The 22,779-nt window shown below is 33.2% G+C and overlaps 1 protein-coding gene across 2 annotated transcripts in view; it reads left to right on the top strand.

Moving 5' to 3' along the window:
* The window catches only part of NXPH1 (neurexophilin 1), a 908,922-nt gene that overhangs the window by 819,389 nt on the left and 66,754 nt on the right, over positions 1 to 22,779 (top strand). The gene's annotated exons all lie outside the window — the stretch shown is intronic.

Raw genomic sequence — 22,779 nt, 5'->3', positions numbered from 1 at the left:
AAGCTACCAATCTTCTTAAAATTTTTTAATTTTCTGATTCAGTTTTATATATACACACATATATATTCCTTTTCATATTCTTTTTCATTATAAGCTACTGCAAAGTACTGACTATATTTCCCCATGTTATACAGTATGACATTATTGTTTATCTATTTTATGTATAGTAGTTAGTATCTGCAAATCCTGAACTCCCAATTTGTACATCCATCCCTGCTTTCCACCCTGGTTAACCATAAGTTTGTTTTCTGTTTGTGAGTCAGTTTCTGTTTTGTACATAAGTTCATTTGTGTAATTTTTTTTAGATTTCACATATACTGATATTATTTGGTGTGTTTCTTTCTCTTTCGAGCTTACTTCACTTACTATTATAATCTGTAGATCCATCTATGTTGCTAAAAATGACATATGATTTTATTCTTTTTATGGCTTAGAAGCATTCCATTGTATGTATTTGTGTGTGTGTATGTGTGCGTGTGTGTGTGTATATGTATATATTTATATATATATAAAATAATATAACATCTTCTTTAACTAGTCATTTGTGGATGGACATTTAGGTTGTTTCCATGTCTTGGCTATTGTAAATAGTTCTGCTATGGACATTGGGATGCATGTGTCTTTTTGAATGAGATTTTCCACCAGATATATGCACAGGAATGGGATTGCTAGACCATATGATAACTTTCTAAGTTTTTTAACAACTCTCCATCCTGTTTTCCATAGTGGTGCACCAAATTACATTCCACCGACAGTGCTAGGAGGGTTCCCTTTTGTCCACACCCTCTCCAGCATTTATAGTTTATGAGCTTTTTAATGATGGCCATTCTGACTGGTGTGAGGTGATACCTCATTGTAGTTTTGATTTGCATTTCTCTGATAATTAGTGATATTGAGCTTTCTTTTATGTGCCTATTGGCCATCTGCATGTCTTTGTTGGAGAAATGTTTGTTTAGCTCTTCTGCCTATTTTTTGATTGTTTTTTGTTATTGTTGTTGTTGTTACATAGTTATATGAACTGTTTATATATTATGGAAGTTAAGGCCTTATCAGTCACATCATTTGCAAATATTTTCTTCCATTCCATAGGCTGTCCTTTCATTTTGCTGTGCAAAAGTTTTAAGTTTAATTAGGTCCCATTTGTTAATTTTTGCTTTTATTTCTATTTCCTGGGTAGACTGCCCTAGGAAAACATTGCTAAGATTTATGTCAGAAAATATTTTGCCTATGTTTTCTTCAGGGTGGCCTATAGTGTCCTCTTATGTTCAAGTCTTTAAGCCATTTTAAGTTCATTTTTGTGTATGGTGTGAGGGAATGTTCTAACTTCACTGATTTATATACAGCTGTCCATCTTTCCCAACACCGCTTGCCAAAGTGACTGTCTTTTCTTCAGTGTTTAATCTTACCCAGTTTGTCAAAGATCAGTTGACAGTTGTACGTATGTTGGTTTCTTTCTAGGCTATCTGTTCTGTTCCATTGATCCATATATCTGTTTTTTGTGCCAACACTTTGCTGTTTTGATTACTGTAGCTATGTAGTATTGTCTGAAGTCTGGGAAGGGTTTGCCTCCAGCTTTGTCCTTTTTCTTCAGTATTGCTTTGACAATTCTGGGTCTTTTTGTGATTCCATATAAATATTAGGATGATTTGTTCTTGTCTTGTGAAAAATGTCCTGGGTAATTTGATAGGAAACACATTAAATCTTTAGATTGCTTTGGGTAATATGGCCATTTTGATAATATTAGTTCCTCTAACCCAAGGAGCGTGGGATATCTTTCCTTTTCTTTAAATCATATTTAATTTCCTTAATCAACATTTTATAGTTCTTCATATGTCAGTTTTTACCTCCTTGGTCAGGTTTATTCCTATTTTTTTAATGTGGATTACATATTTATGTAAACCAGGCAGCTGATAAGCTCTTTTACAATATCCTTTGCAATATCACTGTTTTTTTAAATTATGTACATAGTCCATAGGAAAATATTTTACATAGGTTCCTATCTGCATTGACTACTAGCCAACAATGTCTTCACATTTATGGATTGCCAGTCTCTGAAATAAAATGAGTTGAATATAAAGCTTTATATCATCAGTTCGAAGTTAATAAGCATGATTTCTAATATAACAGATTATATACCCTGTCCTACACTCTGTTCTATATGTATAGGTGAACAGGTTCATCCATTTTATTGTTTTTGTTATCTGCCATGTCCCTATGTTTTTTCTTCCTTCTTATTTCTTATATGGAGCCAAATGATCTATGTTTGGTATAATAAGAATTGCAAATGTCCTTCAGAGGAAGAGTCATTTTTATTTAGTAAATAGAAAGCATGAATAATGAACAATACATGAAAATTGTAAAATAATTCGGAAGTGGTTCAGAGGTGCTCATTTACAACTGAGGAAATTAAAAATGCAAATGCATTATTATCATAAAGGTAGTTAACAAACAAATGAGTAAAAAAAGAGCCTTCCTTCTAATTCATCATTGTTTAAAAGACACCTGTGAGTTCTAACTGGGAAAGACAAGACTGAGAAATGCAGATGGTCACATTTTGCATTATATCCATCACATTTTTATACTCTAATTAGCAGGGGAATTTGTTCTCCACCGGAAGATGATACTGCTTATTTGAATACTGGAATAAAAGTCAGTAGACACGGAATTCAAAATAGTGGATGTGTTTTTTGTCTTTGTGATAGGAGTGGCACAATATTTATTTTCTTTGACCCAAGGAAACTGCTGGCAGTCTGCCCCAAAAGATCTATATTTGACTGCAAAAATTAAATGAATTTAAATTTCCTCTTTGTTCTGAGGCTGAGTTCACTGATACTGAGTTACAGTGTGATTTCACAAGATAGTAACCTACAAGCCAATTATTTGCAATATCAGATTATTTTGTCTAAAATTAGGTGTTACTTAAATGGATTTTTGTGACATTTTATTTTTTAATTGTTTTCTTAAACACATGATTATTTCAATACACTATTCCTAAGAGTAAGATCTGGCTTAATCTTTATTTTCAATAAATATACAGTATCATGTTTATGATGACTGGAATCATAAGCATACAGGAATATATACACAGTTGTTTGTTTTTATTTTTAATGTGTGAATATGCAAAGAGAAATATAAATATCATATCAAAGCACAATAAGAAACATTGAAATGTAAAGGGAGAAGAAGATATATACATATTTATAAAGAATATTAAGATTTGAAAGAGTGCATATCCATACAGTTAGAGAAGAATACAGACAGTTATACTTGTTTAACTGTAATAACTCATCCATTTTAATAACTTTCCCTTCCCCCACTCCAATCTCATTTTAGAATCAAACAGAAAGTAGTGCAAATTATGCAATGATTTCATATAGTCTGATAAACATAATTACATGTATTTTTTCTCCTCCTCCCCTCACATGGGCTGTTTATTTGATCTCTTCCATTTCTCCGAAATGGAAATCTCATCAGTTAGATTTAACACGTCAAAGACAGTGACTTCATGCAGATTGCTTTGTACCACAATTCCTAGTTCAATTTCTGGCACACTTAATAAATTGCTGTTCAATTGAACTTTAGTGTCACCCATATAACTGGTAGTCCTTTAAAACTCCTGCTTGGTTATTTGGAATATTATAATAAAGTAACAGACTCCCCACTCCCCTAAACTAACTATAGAGATGAAGGAATGATTGCAACCAACTAATGAAAAATGCTTTACCATTCTCATAGACTCAACCATAGTATTATCATTAAGTCTTCTTAACATTATTATATTCTTTGCCTAGAATTAATTGGACATCCACAATTGAGATATATTGTTAGTAGCAGAAAGTGATATATATTAACTAAATTAAAAAAAATTGGACAGGATCATTAGCAATGAAAACTATTCATTTGGAAGGTTGCTCATAAGCTTGCTAGCTAATACAAAAGACAGACTGAAGAGTACATCAATTATTTTAAGATTTAAAGATTTAATATCCCAAATTTCCTTGCCAGTCTGATGACGTCTACTCTAAGTTATACACAGCTAAACTTATCAAATGTGAACTATTTTAAAATAAACTAAATAAAGTATCATTTAGTGAATTGCTTAGGTACTAAGTATAAAATAGTACCTTAAAAGACTAAATGTGAAGTAGTTAGTGGGAAGGCTTTCTTCTTTTCACCACTGAATGTTATGTTGGCTGTGGGTTTGTCATAAATAGATAATGTTCCCTCTGTACCTACTTTGGTAAGAATTTTTATCATGAATGGATATTGAATTTTATCAGATGTTTTTTCTGTAGCTATTGAGATGATCATGTGATTTTTGTCCTTTCTTTTGTTAATGTGGTGTATCACATTGATTGATTTGCATATGTTGAACTATTCTTATATGCCTGAGAGGAATCCAATTTGATTGTAATGTATGATCTTTTTTATGTGTTGTTAGGGTTCAGTTTGCTAGTATTTTGCTGCAGATTTTTGCAGATATTCATCAGAGATACTGGCCTGTAGTTTCCTTTTCTGGTAATATCTTTGTTTGGTTTTGGTATTAGGATGATGGTGGCTTCATAGAATAAATTTAGGAGTGTTCCCTCTCCTATTTCTTTTTTTTTTTTCCATCTGAAAAGATCTTTATTTCATCTTAATTCTCCTCTTTCATTTCTTACTTTCTTTATTTGAGCCCTCTTTTCTTCTTGGTGAGCCCGGCTGGAAGTTTGTCAATTTTGTTTACCCTTTAAAGAAAACCAGCTCTTGGTTTGATTGATTTTTAAACTGTTTTTGCAGTCTCTATTTTATTTATTTTCTCCCTGATCTTTATTATTTCTTTCTTTCTACTGATTTTAGGTTTTGTTTGTTCTTCTTTTTCTAATTCTTCTAGGTGGTAGGTTAGGTTTTTTGTTTTTTGGGTTTTTTTTTAGATTTTTCTTGTTTTTTGAGGAAGGCCTATACTGCTAAGAACTTCCCTCCTAGGACTGCTTTTGCTCTACATCAGTCTTTAAGTCACTAGTCCAGTCCCTTTCAAAACCAAATAGATTATAGCAGAAGGCAGTGGGTTTTCATAGAGTTAAAAAAAAATTATAGCTCCCAATGCAGCTGTTGTGCCAGACTTTCTTTTCACTTGCGCAAACCCAGTACAGCTTCTACTTTGGTATGTGACTATTGATTTGGTAAATGTACTCATTTCAATTCCAGTCAGGGAAGAAGATCAGAAGAAATTCTTATTTACTTAATGCAATCAACATTATACATTAATAATCTTACCCCAGGGCTAAGTTAATTTTCTTGGTCTCTCTCACAATACGGTCACAGGGATCTTGATTGTCTGAATAGTCTTAAGAACATCAAATGGAATTAATGTCATCATGTTACTTGTACCCTGATAAGAGGGAAGTCTACTTTTTCTGACTATGCTAGTAAGACATACTGAGTGTCACATAGTGGAAGATAAACCTTAAAAGATGTAATGAATTCCCATAATGAGGATAATATAGAGGTCCAGTGATCTTGGGTATTCCAGAACAAACTCTCCAAGAAAAATAGCAAATTTAAGGTAACTTGCATGTCTAAATACCAGGAAGGAGGCATAACACTTAGTAGGTCTTTTGGATTTTAGATAAAGTATGTAACATACTTGGAGATATCATTTCAACTAATTTTTCCAGTGACCCAGAAGTTTTCCAGTCTGGAGTGGGTCCCAATGCAAAAGAAAGGTGTGCAGCAGGTTCAGGCTATTGTGCAGTTGGCCCTACCCATTGAATCATATAACCTGGCAGATCTCATTTGCTAAAGGTATTCATTGTTGATAAAAATTGTGGAAACTCTGGCAAGCCATAATACCAGAATCCTACTGCATATCCTTGGAGTTCTGGAGCACAACCATGCTATCTTTTGAAGAAAATTATCCACAGTGCATAAAGAAGCTCCTGGTATGCTACTGGGCTCTAGTGGAGACCAAGTGACAGACTATTGAATGTTAAGGAATCACGAGACTGGAGGTGCTTATCAAATAGCTGGTTATTATCAGATAAACCTAGTCATAAGAGCAATTGAGAGCAGAAATCCAGTGCACAATTGAATTGCACATTTGAGGCTGAGTCTGAGAGGTTCTAGAGATTACACTTAATTTTCACAAAAAGATAAACATACAGCCCAGACACTCCTGTTACCTGCCTCTAATGCGCTATTACCTTTCATTCAGCTCATGCCTATGACCTCGTGTGAGCATGTCCATAGCCAGCTGGTGAAAAAGAAATCCTGGTTCATGGAGGGCAACTCCATGTGTTTGTGTGAGGCAAAAATAGACTGCACATGTTCTGTCCCCCTCTACTTAAGGTGATAAGGAAAGAGTGCCTTGCATTCCATAATAAGAATTACTAAAGATTAAGGAAAAAATAAGGAAAAGACAAAATGTCCACCTTTTAAGAGAAGGTGAAATGTTTTATCAGGAAGTTCACAAAGAAGATATCTAAGTGGCTAACAAATATGTGAAAGGGTGCTCAACATGATTTATTATCAGGGAAAAGCTAGTTCAAATAGTAATAAGATGCCAGTGTGCCACGGCAGTATGGCAGATAGACATTAACAAATGTCAGTTAGGTGGTCAAGCAATTGGACATCTCATACACTGCTGAAAGGACTGTAAACCCTTGGTACAAACACTTAGGAGAACTATTTGACAATGTCTACTAGAACTAATTATTAGCCTACCCTATGAAGTAGCAATTCCATTGTGGGGCATTGAGAAATAGAAAGAATGCTTCTATTACCAAAATACTTACAAAAAGGATGTTTATGGCAACTTTATTCCTGACAGCCCCAACTAGAAACAACTCAAATGTCTTTCAACAGTAGACTGATAAACTAGTGCATGTCTACACAAAGGAATATTACACAGCATTAAAGGTGAGTGAGAAACTGATACATCCAACAATATGGATACATTTCAAAATCAACATGTTGAGTTAAAGAAGCCAGATTCAAAAAATTACATAATGATTTTTCCATTTATGTGAAGTTCAAAATCAGAGCCTACTGATATATGATGTTAGAAGTTTATAATAGTTGCTATGTTTTGGTCGGTTATTAATTAAATGGGGTACAAAGAAGTTTTTAGGGAGTTCAAAACATATATGTCTCAATCTGAGAGGTGTTCCCATGAGTATATCCATAGAAAGTTATTGAACTGCATAAATAGATTTGTATGCAAGCTAGACTTCAATTTTTTAAAAAAGTTCACAGCCTTTTTGACCTAGTGATCATTCTCTAAGAAATCTGTCCTACAGAGATAGCCAAAACTAAAGAAACAGATTTTCTGTACTAGTAAAAACAAAATCCTTAAGTCCAACAGCGGGCTAACTATTTAATAATTATGATATATCTATAGAATAAAATAGTTTATAGCCATTAAAATAGCTATAAATATACCAAAATATTAACAAAGCTATCACTAGCTGGGTGTAAGAAGCAGGTGGGGCTACATGTGATTACTAATTTATGTATATATATATATTTTTTCATTTGCTTTTTTAAACCAAGTTATGATTTCAGTAATTCAAAGGGACTGTAAAAGGAAAAATAACTAAGAAAGCTTTATGAGGTTAAAATTATGTGCCAGTCAAAAAGGAGTGAGATAGGGGCAAGAAAGAAAATATTCAGTTGTGCATATTGCCTTTAATACTGAGCTAGATTCTCCCAGATAATTAAAGATTATTTTGGCAATTTAGACTCACTTATGAGTTGCTTTCTGAACGCCGATTTACATTTAAAAAATTCATCAGCTTTCAAAGAATATGTGGGAATTGGGCTATAACGTTAATATGCGGGTCAGAAAGGAAGCAGCATCCTTCTTTATGTGCACAGTTTAATTTTAATGAGTAAAATGCAGGCCACTGAGAGATGGTGGGTTTATTTCCCAGATCGTCATTTTTTTAGAGCCTCCGACTTAATCCTCAGTCAAGGGAAAGCAATAAAAATCAATTTGTGCACCTCATCTCCCTGTTTGCTTCTTCTTCCTTCTCCTCCTCCTGACCTTCTCTTCCTCCTCCTCCTCAGAAAGAGACAGCACTGGTGTAAAAGAATCATGTCATTTACATGGACTAGAAAAAGTTTATGTATAGCAAAACACAACCCAGCTAACCAAGAGATTTATCTGGTATGTCAGGAAAGGAGCACCTTCAGATCCCCATAGTTTTACTTAATCACTATTTTAATTGAAAATATCAACCTAAGTTACCTGTTACCCAACCCCTTTCTTTCTTAGCTTGTGTGTACACTTTGAGGTTGGCATTTATCAAGAATCAGAGTTTTAAAATTTGAATCAGGATCCACATTATTTGCTTAGTAAGGATGATATGATATGGGCAGGGTTGTGAAATGGAGTCAGTGTAGCAGTCTTTCTCTCCTGGACTTCAGTCAGGAGAGCCAGTCTTGTTGCCCAGGGAGCAGCGTCAGCTACATCAAACACCGACTGTGGCGGCTGCCGAATGAAATGTAATGGTGGTAATTATGTGTTCAGCTATTTGTAAGCTTGTGAGGATTAGCATTTATTAAGTGTAAAGTCCATCAAGGTGATAAACCAAGAAACCTTTGTGAAACTAGAGATTGCCTCTTTGATCTGAAAAGAGAAAATCCAAATTGAGAATATGAGAAATCCAGATTGTTCAGATAAATTGCTTCTCAGATAAAAGAACCGTAAGTGGACTTGAAAGAAAATCAAGGGCACATGTCTTAAAGAAAATGTTCTCTCCTTGGATTTATCTGTACATTTCTGTGATGGCAAATTAGATACATACTAAAAAGAGAGAAGTTCCTCAAAAATGTATTCAGAGTTATCTCCAAGTCATGTAAACTGTCTTACTATTAACATATTGCATTAAGTTGTGTATGTGGCTAACATGAGTCTCTTGAAATTAACCTTTCTTCTTTGCTCATTGTCTCCTCTTGCATATTTCCCAGGCCTTTCTAACTATGTTTTTCCTTCAATTGAAGCCATTTTTCTTGCACGTCTCTGCTCCTATTTGCATCAGAAAGATATGAAAGTATTATCATCATTATGAAAATCATAAAACTCTGTTGCTGTAAGTATAATTTAGTAATCATACCTCAATGCATTTCCCAAAGTGTCTAAAAATTCCTAGTAATAGGTATGAATAAAAACACAAATAATTAAAAAAACGTAGGCCTGACAGATTCTAATGTCTCTGCACTGTCTCTTGGGCTTCTCACCTAACTGTGATGAATTCTGGTTCTAATAACTGGGCCTCACACTTACTTCTTTGTGTCTCAATCCCTGCAAAGGAAACCTTAAGCTACAGCCTTCATGACTGAGGCCCTAATTCATACCTGCTGGGCTCTCTCTGGGAACTGAGTTCTCTGCCCCTGTCTACTTCCTGGATTCCCTCTGCCCTTTGCCGTAATTACCACGTGTTCACTGTGCTTTACACTTCCTTTATGTTTTGCCTGCCTAACTTAGCAATGTTTTTCCCAAGAACCTACTAAATCCTCTGGATAGAGCTGGTTCTATGTTCCAGCACATCCTTCCCACCCAGTCTTGCTACATTGAGTTCCATCTCCCTCAAGATTAACTGCCTTTAATTCCCTTGAGCATTTTTCTTTCTTAAGAGGAAACCATGGCCTATCATCAATTGCTATGTTTTCTGAAAGTTATATGAAAGAAATATTAAAGCACAACTTCATTCTTCCCAGTTAATAAAGACCAATCTTGAAGAGATTACCAAAATCGTTCATTGATTTAGGGCATGTCTTCAACTGTGTATCTTCAATTTGTTGAGATTTCTCTCACATAACAGAGTAAGAATCAATCTAAGTACATCACAAATGTACCAATTTGGTGATTCTCTGTTCCTAAATCTGCAACATGTGATTCAATGGCAAACAGCTGTTTATTTCAGCGTAAAGGCATCTGACATTTAGAACTTCTTGAAAATGATTTCAATAAAATAAAGCTTCTGATGCTTTTTAATAGTTAATCATGAAGAAAGGCATTCATCAGGGAAAGATACTCAAAATATTACTGAAGTCGAAGGGTTTCTATATTAGGCTTCATCCTCTAGTTTTTCTCAAGGGAAACAGGCAGGTGGACAACCTGTATCTTAGACAAACAGTGTGTGGTTGAAGAATTAGAAAAAATAGTTTCCAAATCTCACAAATCTCCACAGAGAAGAGGTTCCCTCCTCCAGAGTGACCTCGGTTTGCTTGCACGTAATGCTTCTTTCTAATGAAGAGAGTGATATGACCCTTACTGTGAATGCTTGGCAAATTAAATTATTTCACTCTTCACTGAATAAATATAGTGATTCCGAAGAACCTTAAGTAAATGTGTTAGAGATGAATTATTAATTGGATCTCATAAATGCTAATTTAATGATATGTAATTGCTTAATTTAGAACATTGACCTGATTGATGAAATGAAGCTCTTTACATTTTAAAAAACTTCTAGTAATTCCATTCAGTTACCTTTTATTTAACCAGAAAGGTGTCATGGAACTTGTGCCCAATTCAATTTCACAAATTAAGTCTAGACCATATATGAGAAATGCCTTTTTAATAATGCAATTGTGATTACAATATTAATAATTAGTATTATTTTTATTAAATGCTTTTTGGTAGATATTATGGTAAATGAAAGGCACATTGAGTTTTCTATTTTGTCCTCACAAAATTATATGAATTAGTGATTTTTGATCTGTCCATTTTATAGATGCAAGAACTAGATCTAGAGAGACTTGGCAGCACAAGATCACTGGCTAGTTGCTGGCTGTGTGGGAACCTGAACCACTGTTTCACTATAGTACTTTTTATAAAAAATGTCTCTTCTCTACTTTGTATGATTCTACAACTTCATTTAATTAAAAATATACTTCTGATCCATCTGAAGTCTATTTTTTCAAGGAGTGATAAAGCATTAATCTTTGTTTTCAAATGACAAGCTGAACATATCATCCCTATTGAAAAGCCCTTATATTTTCCCACTACTTTGAAATGTCAACTTTATATTCTCATATATTCCTTTGTTTCCTTATATCTACTTCTGAGCTCTCTATTCCATTCCACTTATTTTTCTGCATATCTGAATTTGTAATTGTGTTTTATTATTTGCTAGATATTTCCAGAGATAATAATATATTCAAATATGTAGTAAGAGTAGGTCACTCATAAATCCTTTTATTTTACATTATTCTCAGTATTTTCTGCAGATGCTTAGGTTGAATCTTACTAGGAAGAAATAACATCTTTATTTTATTGAGGTCTCTTACCTGTGTGTGTGTGTGTGTGTGTGTGCGCGCGCACGTGCACATCCATGTGTGTTTCCTGACCATATTTCTGAGCCCACTTGTATTTGGGCACATTCATATGGCTTCTTCTGGAAATTCAGTTGTGAGTAGAAGTGATATTCAGATCGGTACTCTTAACTTGTAAGACTTTGTACATCTCTTCTTTTCCTCTGCAATGGTCACTGGGAAAGTTTGAGATGGTTGCTCCAGTGACCTGAATCTGAGTGAGATGTGTAGGATTTGACCAGGTGAATGATGATGAATATATCATGTGAGAAATACATCTTGTTACAAGCTACTAAGTATTTATGTGGATTTTTCATATCAGAATTTTGCAATTCTGTTAATAAGAACAATTTGTCTATGAATTCTCTTTTTAAACCATTTATAATTGATTCTGCTAAAGATATATTAGTATTGGAATATAGTTCCCTTTTAACCTATTTCTTTGTAAGAATATTTTAAATACAGGACCTAACATTACCTGAAGTTTTAATAAAATCTGCTTGTAAATCTATAGTTAGGTAAATTTTTTAGTGTTGATTATACTTACTTAATGTTTTTAGGTCTATTTTTTTTTTCAGTTTAGTCAATATCTATAATTGTATTTTTAACCATCAGTTTTATTTAAAATGTAAAATTTGTTGGCAAATTTGCAGTGTTATGTAACTAATTATTTAATGTCCCTAGTTTTCTAATTGTGTAATGTTCATTGTCCTAATCTTCCTTACCAACTTCTCTTTTTACTTCTTATTGGTCAAATACCTCAATATTTGCCTATTTATTTACTCTTTTTAAAGTAACTTTTGCTATATTCTGTTTACTCCTTTGTATTTCATTAAATTTTTTCTTAGATTTTGGTATTTTTCTTTTCTAATCTCTTTTGTTGAATATATATGTATATATTCATAAGTCTATATATTTTAATATATAATTTTAAAATATTCTTTCTACACATTTACTCAAGGTAATATATTGCCCATTAAATACTGATTAATTTCTATAAATTTGATAATGACTTCTTTGTCAGAACTTCATGTTTTTGTTTTGTTTTGTTTTTAATTTTTGTAGGGGTGAGGGAATTAGTTTTACTTATTTATTTATTTAATGGAGGTACTGGGGATTGAACCCAGGACCTCATGCATGCTAATTATGAGCTCTACCAGTTGAGCTATACCCTTCCCCCAGAACTTCATGTTTTTAAAATTTCAACAGTCATTAATTTTTGGTTCTCTTTGACCCTAATAATTTATTGGTCATGAGCATTTATTTTATAGAAATAGATAATGAAACACCAGCTTTCCTTGATAGTATCCACACTGTTAATCTTTTTTACTTGTAATATTTATTTCAAATATGTTTTTATTCACAGTTATTTCCTCTATCATTTATTTCTTCTTTCCTGTTTTTAAACATAATGTAAAGGAATTATTCATCTAGTTGAGTTTTAGATTTATTTACTTACTTTTTTTTTCAACTAAGAATACTTTTTTTTATGTGCTTTATTTGTCTTTGTGGAGGTGACCATATTGTTTTTCTTCTGAGAAACATACAATCAATGCAATGAATTTTATTAATGCTTTCTTAATGTTGGACATTTAGGGAGGTTTAATTATTCATAGGGCATGGTTCTTTTAATGAAAATCTGTACTCTGCTTGCTGTTTTTTAAATTAATTTTTCATTTCCACTGATATTCAGGATTATATTTGTCTATAGCCTTTTCTTTATGTATTCTTTGGTACGATCGTTATCTGTCTTCTTAGAAGGAATTTTAAGTAGTGGATCACTGTAAGTTTATAAACCAGCTTCCATCTACCATTTGGGATAAAATGGGCAGAACCGCTACTGGAGAAAAGTGATAACTGTTTTCATTTTGTATATTTTTCACTAGAATTCTGAGAAAAAAATGATAAATGATGCTGCAGCTGACAATAGTTATTCTTTCAACTTTGTCTCAGAACACCATAGAATTTCATTCTGTTGCTCATTTTAATAACTAGATTTGGAGTGTGCTGTGTTGCACATGCACATTTATGATAATTGCTGCAATACCAAATGGTGCTCTGTTCTTTTCTCCCCCTGTATGGCTGTTTGCTGTGTGTTGACATAACATTTGCAAAAGGCCTTATCCCTTCTCAATTTTAAAGACAAAAGAGAATTCCAGTCAACAAAATGTGAAGAACAGAGTAAGCCAGACAACAAAACAAAAAAGTAAACAAGGCCTATATACAAAAAGAAACATTATTAGAAAATAATGTTTAATGTTTTCTTTAAAAGGAAGTCCTTTGATTAGAAGAAAAATCATATTGGCATACTGGAGGAAAAAAACAAAAAATGTTATCTTTCTACATGTTAAAGTTAATATTTTGTTTTAAAAACAAGTTTTAATTATACATTAAAATAAGAATTTTAAGCTCCAATGGTTTCACATATTGAAAATTATGACTGCCTTTAAGTATAAAAAACTGATTTTTAAATATTTTTTAATTGAAGTATAATTAACCTACAGTGCTTTGTTAGTTTCAGATGCACAACATAGTGATTTGATATTCCTGTACATTAAAAAATGATCATGATAAGTCTAGTTAACATAAAATTGCATTTTTTAAAGTGTTAATATCATTTGACGTCAACCTTGTTATTTAGTAACATTGCTAATACTCACCTACTATCTTCTTCACTGATATATTTTGATTGGTTTGTTTGCCTCTGAGGTTGGGTTACCACACCTTTGTTATTGCCAAGAGAAACAAATTTCTGTAGGTGGCTCTCTGTGAGAAAGTAGGAGATTCACATGGTGTGAAATTAAGTACCATAGGGATATATCTTCCAGTGGCACAGTGTTCCTTGAAAGATTATTGGAAACTTAGAGGTCAGGTGAAGAATCCAGATCTTTGTTGAATGTATTCACTTGGATTGCAAATTATATCCTATTATTTGTAATATATATTACTCTTGTACTAATACTTTATTATCTATTAATTTTAAAGGTCTGTTTATCCATATGGAGGTTAAGATGCAACATACATGCTTTGCTAGTGGTTTTCTTAAACTGAGAAAAAAATTGTTATACATACAGTTTAAATGGTTAGAAAAATCTTTATGCTATCTCCACATCATATGGGAGAATAAACAGTCGATCAATAATCCTAATGTATAGAAATGTTAATACAAAACTACAGATGTATTCTGAGCTGTAGAAATACTTAGGGATATTTGCATTTGTTATCAGGTCAAAAGATGTTAATACCAAGAAGTCTCTAAAATCAAATCATATCTTAAAGATATTTTCCTGATTATAAAATTAATAGTTATTTATATTTATTACAAATATGCAAATACAACAATATTAAAAAAAGGAAATCAAATGTTCTTTAGAGAAATCTCCTGTGGTTATGATTAAGTTTACATCATCTTTAATGTTATGTGTTACATATATGCTAATAGTCATACATTTTTTGACATTTTATAAAAACTGTAAATTGGAAATAAATATCCTTCCAAAATAGCATTTTTATGGCTTCCTAGAATTCCATTAATGAATATTCTTTAATTTACCAGCCCTTTATGTTGAAGATTTAAGTTATTCCCTATTTTTCATTAACATCTTTCAACCAGTTCTTATTGAAAATGTTTGACTGATTCATTTTAATGAATTTGTAAAATTGGAATTATTCATAATGTCCACTATACTTAGCCAAATTTTACTCTAGAGAACTTTTACCTGCCTATAATGCTACAAGATATAAAATAGGGAACATTTACTCATACATTCACCATGTTTAAATATTATATTTTAATAGCAGTCAGTTTTATGAGGAGAAGCATGATTTGTTTTTATTTTAATTTTAATTTTTACCATAGAGACCAGTACATATTAAAAATGTTTAAAAACATTTATGACTAGGTATCATAGTTTTAAGTTGTTATTTTACTTAACTATTACTTTTTCAGTAAGGTTTTTAAATCTTGCTTTTACTATAATCTGGAAACTCTAGCCTTATTGAAATTTTTTCTCTGTCATATAAATTCAGCCTCAAATTATATAAATTAAATCTGAAAATAACCCCTATTTTAGATTACCACAAAATATTCTCACAACTTTAATTTAGAGATTCTATCCTACTACATTCTATTATGCAGTCAGAATACATTATTAAAACTCCTAAAAACTACAGTCTTTCAGAGCCATCTGGACCCATGTGTAAGGAAAGAAAAGAGAAATACACAAATAATACTACTTTATATTAATACAGCTTTAAGTAATGTAGTTAATATATTGAGTAAATATTGTTCCTGGTTGAAATTTTGAGAACTTGTATCAATTTGGTGCTTCTCAAATGTGTAAGATGTCTATTTTAGAAGAATCTCTGAGTATTTTTCCAACTATGGCAAGTCTTTGTAGTTAGACATTGATTTATTATATGCAGGCACTTTCTGATTAATCTACCACATCATTTTAATCTTCCTCTTCATTAAAATTATTTCCCCATTATGATTTAAGTCTTACACCAAAAGATAATGACAGATAAGGGAATATGAGACTTACTTCTAGTAATCAGAGACAAAGCTCAGACAGAGAAAATATGACTGTCAAGAGACATTAGGGTATTGATACTTCCACCTCTGAGGTGACTTATTGAATATGAACAGAATAATTTGGCCAAAACAATACTATAAAGATACAGGTAGTCAGTGTCTGAAAAGAAACTACCTACTTGATGCTTCGTGAGGCTATGGAGAGTACTAGGGGAGGGAAGACAGACAGCAGTCGCTCTACATGATAACCTGGAGCTGGGGAGGTAGAGACACTTAGTTGGTTCATCTCTTAAAGCTTTTTCACTGAGGCACATCTTGAAGGACCACTGAGTGTTGGTATCTGATCACTCCTATAGGACACTCACATCCACCATGGTTTGCTTATTTAGTTCTTTATGACTAAATAATATTCTCCATGAGGACAAAGTGTTCCTGTTTGTTTCTGTACTTCATAAAGAATCTAGAAGGTTGGTTATATAAGTTGGCAGAACAGCATATAATTGATGTTTGTCCTTCCAGTATCTTAAAAACATATTAATAGTGTTTTTCATTGAAGAATAAGCCCTAGTTACATGTAATGAGGAAACTGGGGTAGCTTTCTCAGGCTTTACTGAGGCTACACAAAGCACGAAAAGGCCTAAAAACAGTTCACATCCACATGAGAAGAAAGGTGCTCTTGGAAAGTAGACAAACTTCAGACCCAGATCCAGAATAATTTATACACACACACACATACATAAACTTTTATCTTGGTGCACATGTTATTTCCTATCATGTCTTTATATGTGTATGTGTGTATGTTTGAAATAAATGTTCATTCCTTATTTATTGATTCCAACATGTTATTATCTATTTAACAGGCTTTTTAAATTCTATTACTTAATACTTACGTATCTTAAATTTGAAATTTTTTGTTATTCTGTCAATATTCAAAACATGTCAGTCTTCCAGTTATTGTGGATTGTATATTTTTCTCACTCTTTGAAATAAGTATATATGATGCATACATATACAGATGTATACATATGTCTATATATATATGATTCACAGTTTTAAGACTAGATTGTCTTGAAGGGCTTTATCAATAGACTTCTTTAGTCTTTTATTGTGGTCATAGTTTATATTTTTCCTTAAATTCTATTTTTTAAAATTTGCTACATTCCCTTTTATATATATCAACATTGATTTATCTCATAAACTTTTTCATACCATGTAAAACCAAAATCAGTTTATGGTATTCTTCTGCTCACAAACTTTGGATTACTTCCCCTCCCACTTGAGTAGAATTCCGAGTCTCTACTTTGTTTTACAGCCCCGGTGATTGCACTTCCACAAACCCACTGGTCTAGGACCACAGTTGTAACTCCCTTTGTTCCCTTCCTTCAGCCTCACTGACCTCCTTACTATTCCTGGAACAGGCCAAGCCCAGTCCTACCTCAGAGCTCTTGTATTTCTTCACCTTCTTGCCTGGTGTGTTCTTCCACTAATAATTACATGACTTGTCCCCTTACTTCCTCTCATTCACTGTTTAAATATCATATTATCAGAGAGGCCTTCTGTGATAAGCAGAATAAGTTTCCCCAAAGATTTCTATGTTTTAAGCCCCAGAAACTGTGAATATGTTAAATTACATGGCAAAACAAAATTAAAGTTTTATGTATATACATATGTGTAACTAATGTGGTATTCCTCATTATTAATATGTAAGATATATATATATATATATATATATATATATATATAAAATCTGGATAAAACCCAGCATCCTATATGTCATAGAAAGTAACTTTCCAAAGGTGCCCCAGGCAATTGGCTTTCTAATCAGCTTAGACATTTTTCTGGCCGCTAGGTTCTAAATTCCACAGAAGCTTCACTTAAATACATAATTTTCTTACATATTTCTTACTCTACTCTTTTGGCAAGATATTTTGGAAAGAGACTGAAGCTGCCTGGAATTGAGGTAACTATTTCAACCAAGAAGTAATTTTATGTTTTATCAAAAGGCACTGATTACCACGTAGGAGAATGTTTCTATCTATAGCCAGATCCATCTGGATGATAATGTCCATTAGTTAGGAAGTGGAACATGCACATGTTTCCCAACATATAATCATCTGGACTCTAAATAGCCCATCACGCTATTTTAAGTATCTTAATGTGCCTTTTTAACATATGTGGAAATACCAGGGACCCTAATTGTATATCCTTTCTCTATATACTAAAGACACATTTATATATAGCCAGAAAACTGCAGTTTTTAAATAACAGATTGCATGGATCTTAGACATAAATATTTCACTCTGCACCCTCCTATACTTTGTCGAAAATGATTATATAGGGAGAGAAGTAGAATGGTTGGCAGAAGCAAAGACACATGGTATGATTTCTTCTTGTCTTGATTTTCTGTATCTTAATTTTTATTACCAAAATAGCACATTCTTACCCAAAAAGTAGTGCAAATGCAAAGTCCCATTTCCAAGTCTCAGAAATAATCACTGAAAACAATCTGGTATAGGTACATCTGGATCACACATCCATGCATACAAGCTCACTCTTAACACAGCATACACACACTCATGCATGGGCATATATATTTATTTTACAAAGATGAAATAAGACTATAACATTGTCTACAATTTTTTCACTTATAGCAGGGACAGAATTCCATATTAGTACATAAAACTTTTTCTTTCTCTTTTCTAATACAATATTCTGTAGTACTACTAATATATACTTACATATTTAAATTCTCTCTCCCCCCACCATTATTAATTTGTTAGCATGAAGATCTTTGTGCCTCTACTCTGGATATTTCTGAAGAATATTTTTATATGTTGTATTCCTTAGGAGAGGAATTGCTAGGACAAAGTATTCACATGTTATAATTTGATGATTACTAAATAAGCAGTTCTTCAAAAATGCTATACAAATTTATTTTTCCTCCAACAGTATTAGGCAACACCCTTTCTATTAACATACAACACACAACTGTTAACATACTAAGCTCACCTTTCTTTTCTTAAAAATGCTTGTTTTCCCTAGAGTTACTAATTACTTCTTTCATTAGCATCTGCTTGCTTGTTCTCTGCTTATTTCTATCCCAAGGCCAAATTTGTTATATACTATAACCTTCCAAATATAAAACTTCCTGTATGGTCAAACAACTCAAGTAGTCGATCAGTCCCTTTGATTGCTTATCATCAGGAGACTGATGTTCTCTTTTCATCATCTTAGTAGTAACCCTAGCCTTGTGACTTCTTTAGAACTTCTAGATCTCTAGGGCCAAAGAGTGGCTAGCATTCTGGGACTTCCCTTCAATACTGTCCTGGGAATCTCCTTCACCTCTTTCTCTTCACCTCTTTTTTGGGGATCTTATAGCTCCTTTCTAAGATGACTGTCTTATTTTAGGAGCAAATACCTTACAGTAGGTTGCTGAAAAAGTGATTATGAGAAATCAATTGTTTTAATTTATATGCTTGAAATCCCTTTATTCTAATTTTACATTGGATTCATCATTTGGTTGGGTTTAGAATTCTAGATTAAAATAATTTTTTTTCCTGATATGTATTGTTTTTTGTTATGGAATTGATCTTGAATTCTGAACTTTTATATAGATCTCACTTTTTTATTTCTAAAAACTTTCAGGATTATCTCTCTATTTATGGTATTTTAATTTTATGATAGTGTAGTGATATTGGTCTTTTTTCCTGCATTAGGTACTGGAGACTTCATGCTTTATAAACTCATGTTTTCTGGAAATTTTTCCTCATATTATTTCTTTGATAAACTCCTCCTCTCCATTTTTTCTCTGTTTTTTTGTGGGGGCAAGGGGAGTGAGGAGCTGTACAAATCTGATGCTAAATTTGTCAGAAGTACTCTCTACTTTCATTCTCTTTTCTCTGAATTTTTTCCTTTGAGATTTCCTCAAATTTGAACTACAAACTATTGACTTTTAAGTTAGAATTTAATCTTTGATTTCTAGGAAAATTCTCTTGACCTACATTACTTCAATGTTTTTCTTTTTCTCAATAGTACTTTGTTTTGTCTCATAATGCAGTATCTTCTCTTATCTATAACATTATATACAGGACTTTTTGCCTAAGTTTTTTTCTGCTCGTTGAGTTTCCTCTTTCCTCTGACTTCCTTTATTCTATTTATTACTTTTGTTTCTGTCATTCATGTTAAAAGATTTTATCAGACATCTGGTGATCCTTAGCTATCCACTTTCATTTAACAGCAATGCATTAAAAATGTTATAATCTTGGTGTTCGTACAGGGCCACAGTATAGAGGTCTTGTTGACTGGTGTTTTATTGCTCCTTTTTATAGTCCATTTCCCACAAGATGAATCAAATTCTTATGCCTCATGAGTTTAAGTTTAGTTAGCAACATGTTTGGACTGGAGGCTATATCCTTATTTGCAGAAAAGTTTCTCCCTCCCTAACCTGTTCTGGTTTCACTGAGTATAAAACCTCCACGATAAACGTCTTCAGCATGAGAGCCTCTTGCCTTTGGTAGGAATTAGGGAGGACTAGGGACCTGGATACTTGGGCAGATGAAAGAGATCTCGGGGTCTAACGGTTCCATAGACATCCAAACACTCTCTGTTTTAGCCCAATACTGAAGTATTGTATTAGGCATTTTAGTCTTTTTACAGGACTCTGTATACGGGTGTTTTACCTAAAACCAAATTCAATGAAAAATTCCTACTGTTTTTGACACTGTCATGGCATTTCACTGTCTTTTCTTTTTTTCCACCAGAGGTCATGAGCCACATGCTCCTTTGGGTTTATAGACTAGTGGTTCTCAGTGAGGAGGGGGAGATATCTGGATATATTCTTGGTTGTCACAATTTGGGGGAAAAGGCTTCTACTGGCATTAGTGGGTCAAGGCCAGAGATTCTGTGAACCATTTTACACTGCAAAGGACAGCCCCCAAAACAATTATCAGGAGAGCCCAGGTTGAGAAAAACTGCTGGAGTTGATTGTGCTTTCCACAAAGCCTCTTCACAAATCTCTGATGTGATACTGTGGTAAAAATCTGGGAATGCCCAGGTTAAACTGAAAAGCAGAAGATACGTTAATATGGATTTCTTCCCTTTCAGGTAAAATAAACATTGACTGGGGAAAGGCAACTTTCTCAAACCCCAAAAGGGCAAGGCTAATTATAAACTCTTAAATAGTCTAAAATAAACACTAACTGAACTTGATAGGTAAATTAACGCCGTGGGCCAATCTCTTGCAACACTCACGCTTTGACACTTTTCTTAACATTTTCCCTCCTCTCTAATACTTAGACTGAAAGTGGATTTCTAATTCTTATTCCACTCATTACTTAACGGGAACACTGAGGTCACCGCAAATAAAGCAGTATGAGTTAATGAGAACAGCTTTAGCCAAAGAGGAGGTATTTCTCCAAGTACATCAAGTGCTTCACATATATTAAGAAACCCCGGCTGAATCAATTTAATAATGTTGGGATTTACACAATTATTACAGAACCTTCATTACTCACCCAGTCTGTGCATACCACAGCACAAATGAACATCTCAGTCTGGTGGTATTAACATTGCCATTTTCTCACCCATTCCCAGACCATCTGCTCCATGCTGATCATTCACTGCTTTAACATTTAACAGTTACCCAACTGCAACTTAGCAGATTTGTGTACTTTTGAAAACAGCTGGTTTAATAACTGCTTCAGAGCTTTTGGATAAAGAAATTATTTTGTAGTGCTTTATAATAGTCTTTTTTTATCTGTGCCTCTGAGGAAAGAGCATCACACTTGCTCCATTTATGCATCTGCAATCGCTCGTAATATTTCTTGTCACATTTGGAAACATATTTTCAGTATTTATAGCACAATAATGTAAGAAGTCTTTATTACCCTCCTTGTTTTTGCTGTTTGTTTTTTTAAATGTCTCTGAGGGCTAGAATGAACCTTTTGCATGGAATAATTTAGCGTGGCACAAAGGTGTAAATTTGAGTTGTCTCAGTTTGCATTCATTTGTGATGTCCTATGAATTTATTTCTACTTCGTGATGTTTCTTTTCTTTCTCTTTGTTAAAGGCAATGTAAGAAAGAAAATAACTACTTGTTTCAGTCTTCTAGGCCTCCAAGTAGACATATTTCCCCCAGGGAGTTTATTGGGTAACTTTTGAACTGGCTGCCCTGTTAATGACTGGTAGTGGCTCAAGGGCTGCTTTAGGGTCTGGCACTGTTGCAACTTCTTGACCTATGAAGGGGTTCCATATAGGTGTGGATTTTGTGAAAAGTTATTGAGGTGTACATTTTTGCATACTCCTTTGTGTGTGTAAAATGTTCAACAATTACACAAACAGAAGAAACAGCTTCACTGGATTCTCGTGTGTCTAGGCTAAATCCTAAGCTCGTCTTCCTGGCATAGGTCTCTGGTCCCGACCTGACTGTAACATCAGTTTAATATTCTACCATTCTTCATTTTACACATTATATTCAACAATACAGAGCTGTTTACAATTTCTAATACAACGTGCTGTTTCACTACCTATGGGTTTGCCACTGATTCTGCTCACTCACAGTGATAAGAGAGGAGGGTGGCTTTCACTGCAGGGCATCCTCTTGATTCTCGTAAATTCAGTGTCAAAAAAATAAGCAGTATTATTTGTCAAGTGACATAATAGATCTAATCAAATTTTTTTCAAATCATGTCTTCATGAGGATTTATTTTTGTCCTTCTTCCCTGCTCTGAAGCATTTTGTACGAATGTGTTTGTTTTAATATAGCATTTTTGCTTTATTTTTTACTTAAGTATCCTAACTTACCACTGTCTTCAAGAGCTCAGAGCTTTTGTTACATGATTTTCTTCTCATCCGTTGGAAGCTAAATCACAATCTGTGTTTTAGATACATTAAAGTACAAGAGGACAGACTTCTGCCTTCAATCAAGATGAAATAAGAGGGACTGGGTTTAC

Source organism: Vicugna pacos, chromosome 7, assembly GCF_048564905.1.
Source record: "Vicugna pacos chromosome 7, VicPac4, whole genome shotgun sequence".
NCBI lineage: Eukaryota > Metazoa > Chordata > Mammalia > Artiodactyla > Camelidae > Vicugna > Vicugna pacos.
The sequence above is the reverse complement of the archived record's forward strand: the minus strand, read 5'-3'. Positions and strand labels throughout refer to the sequence as shown.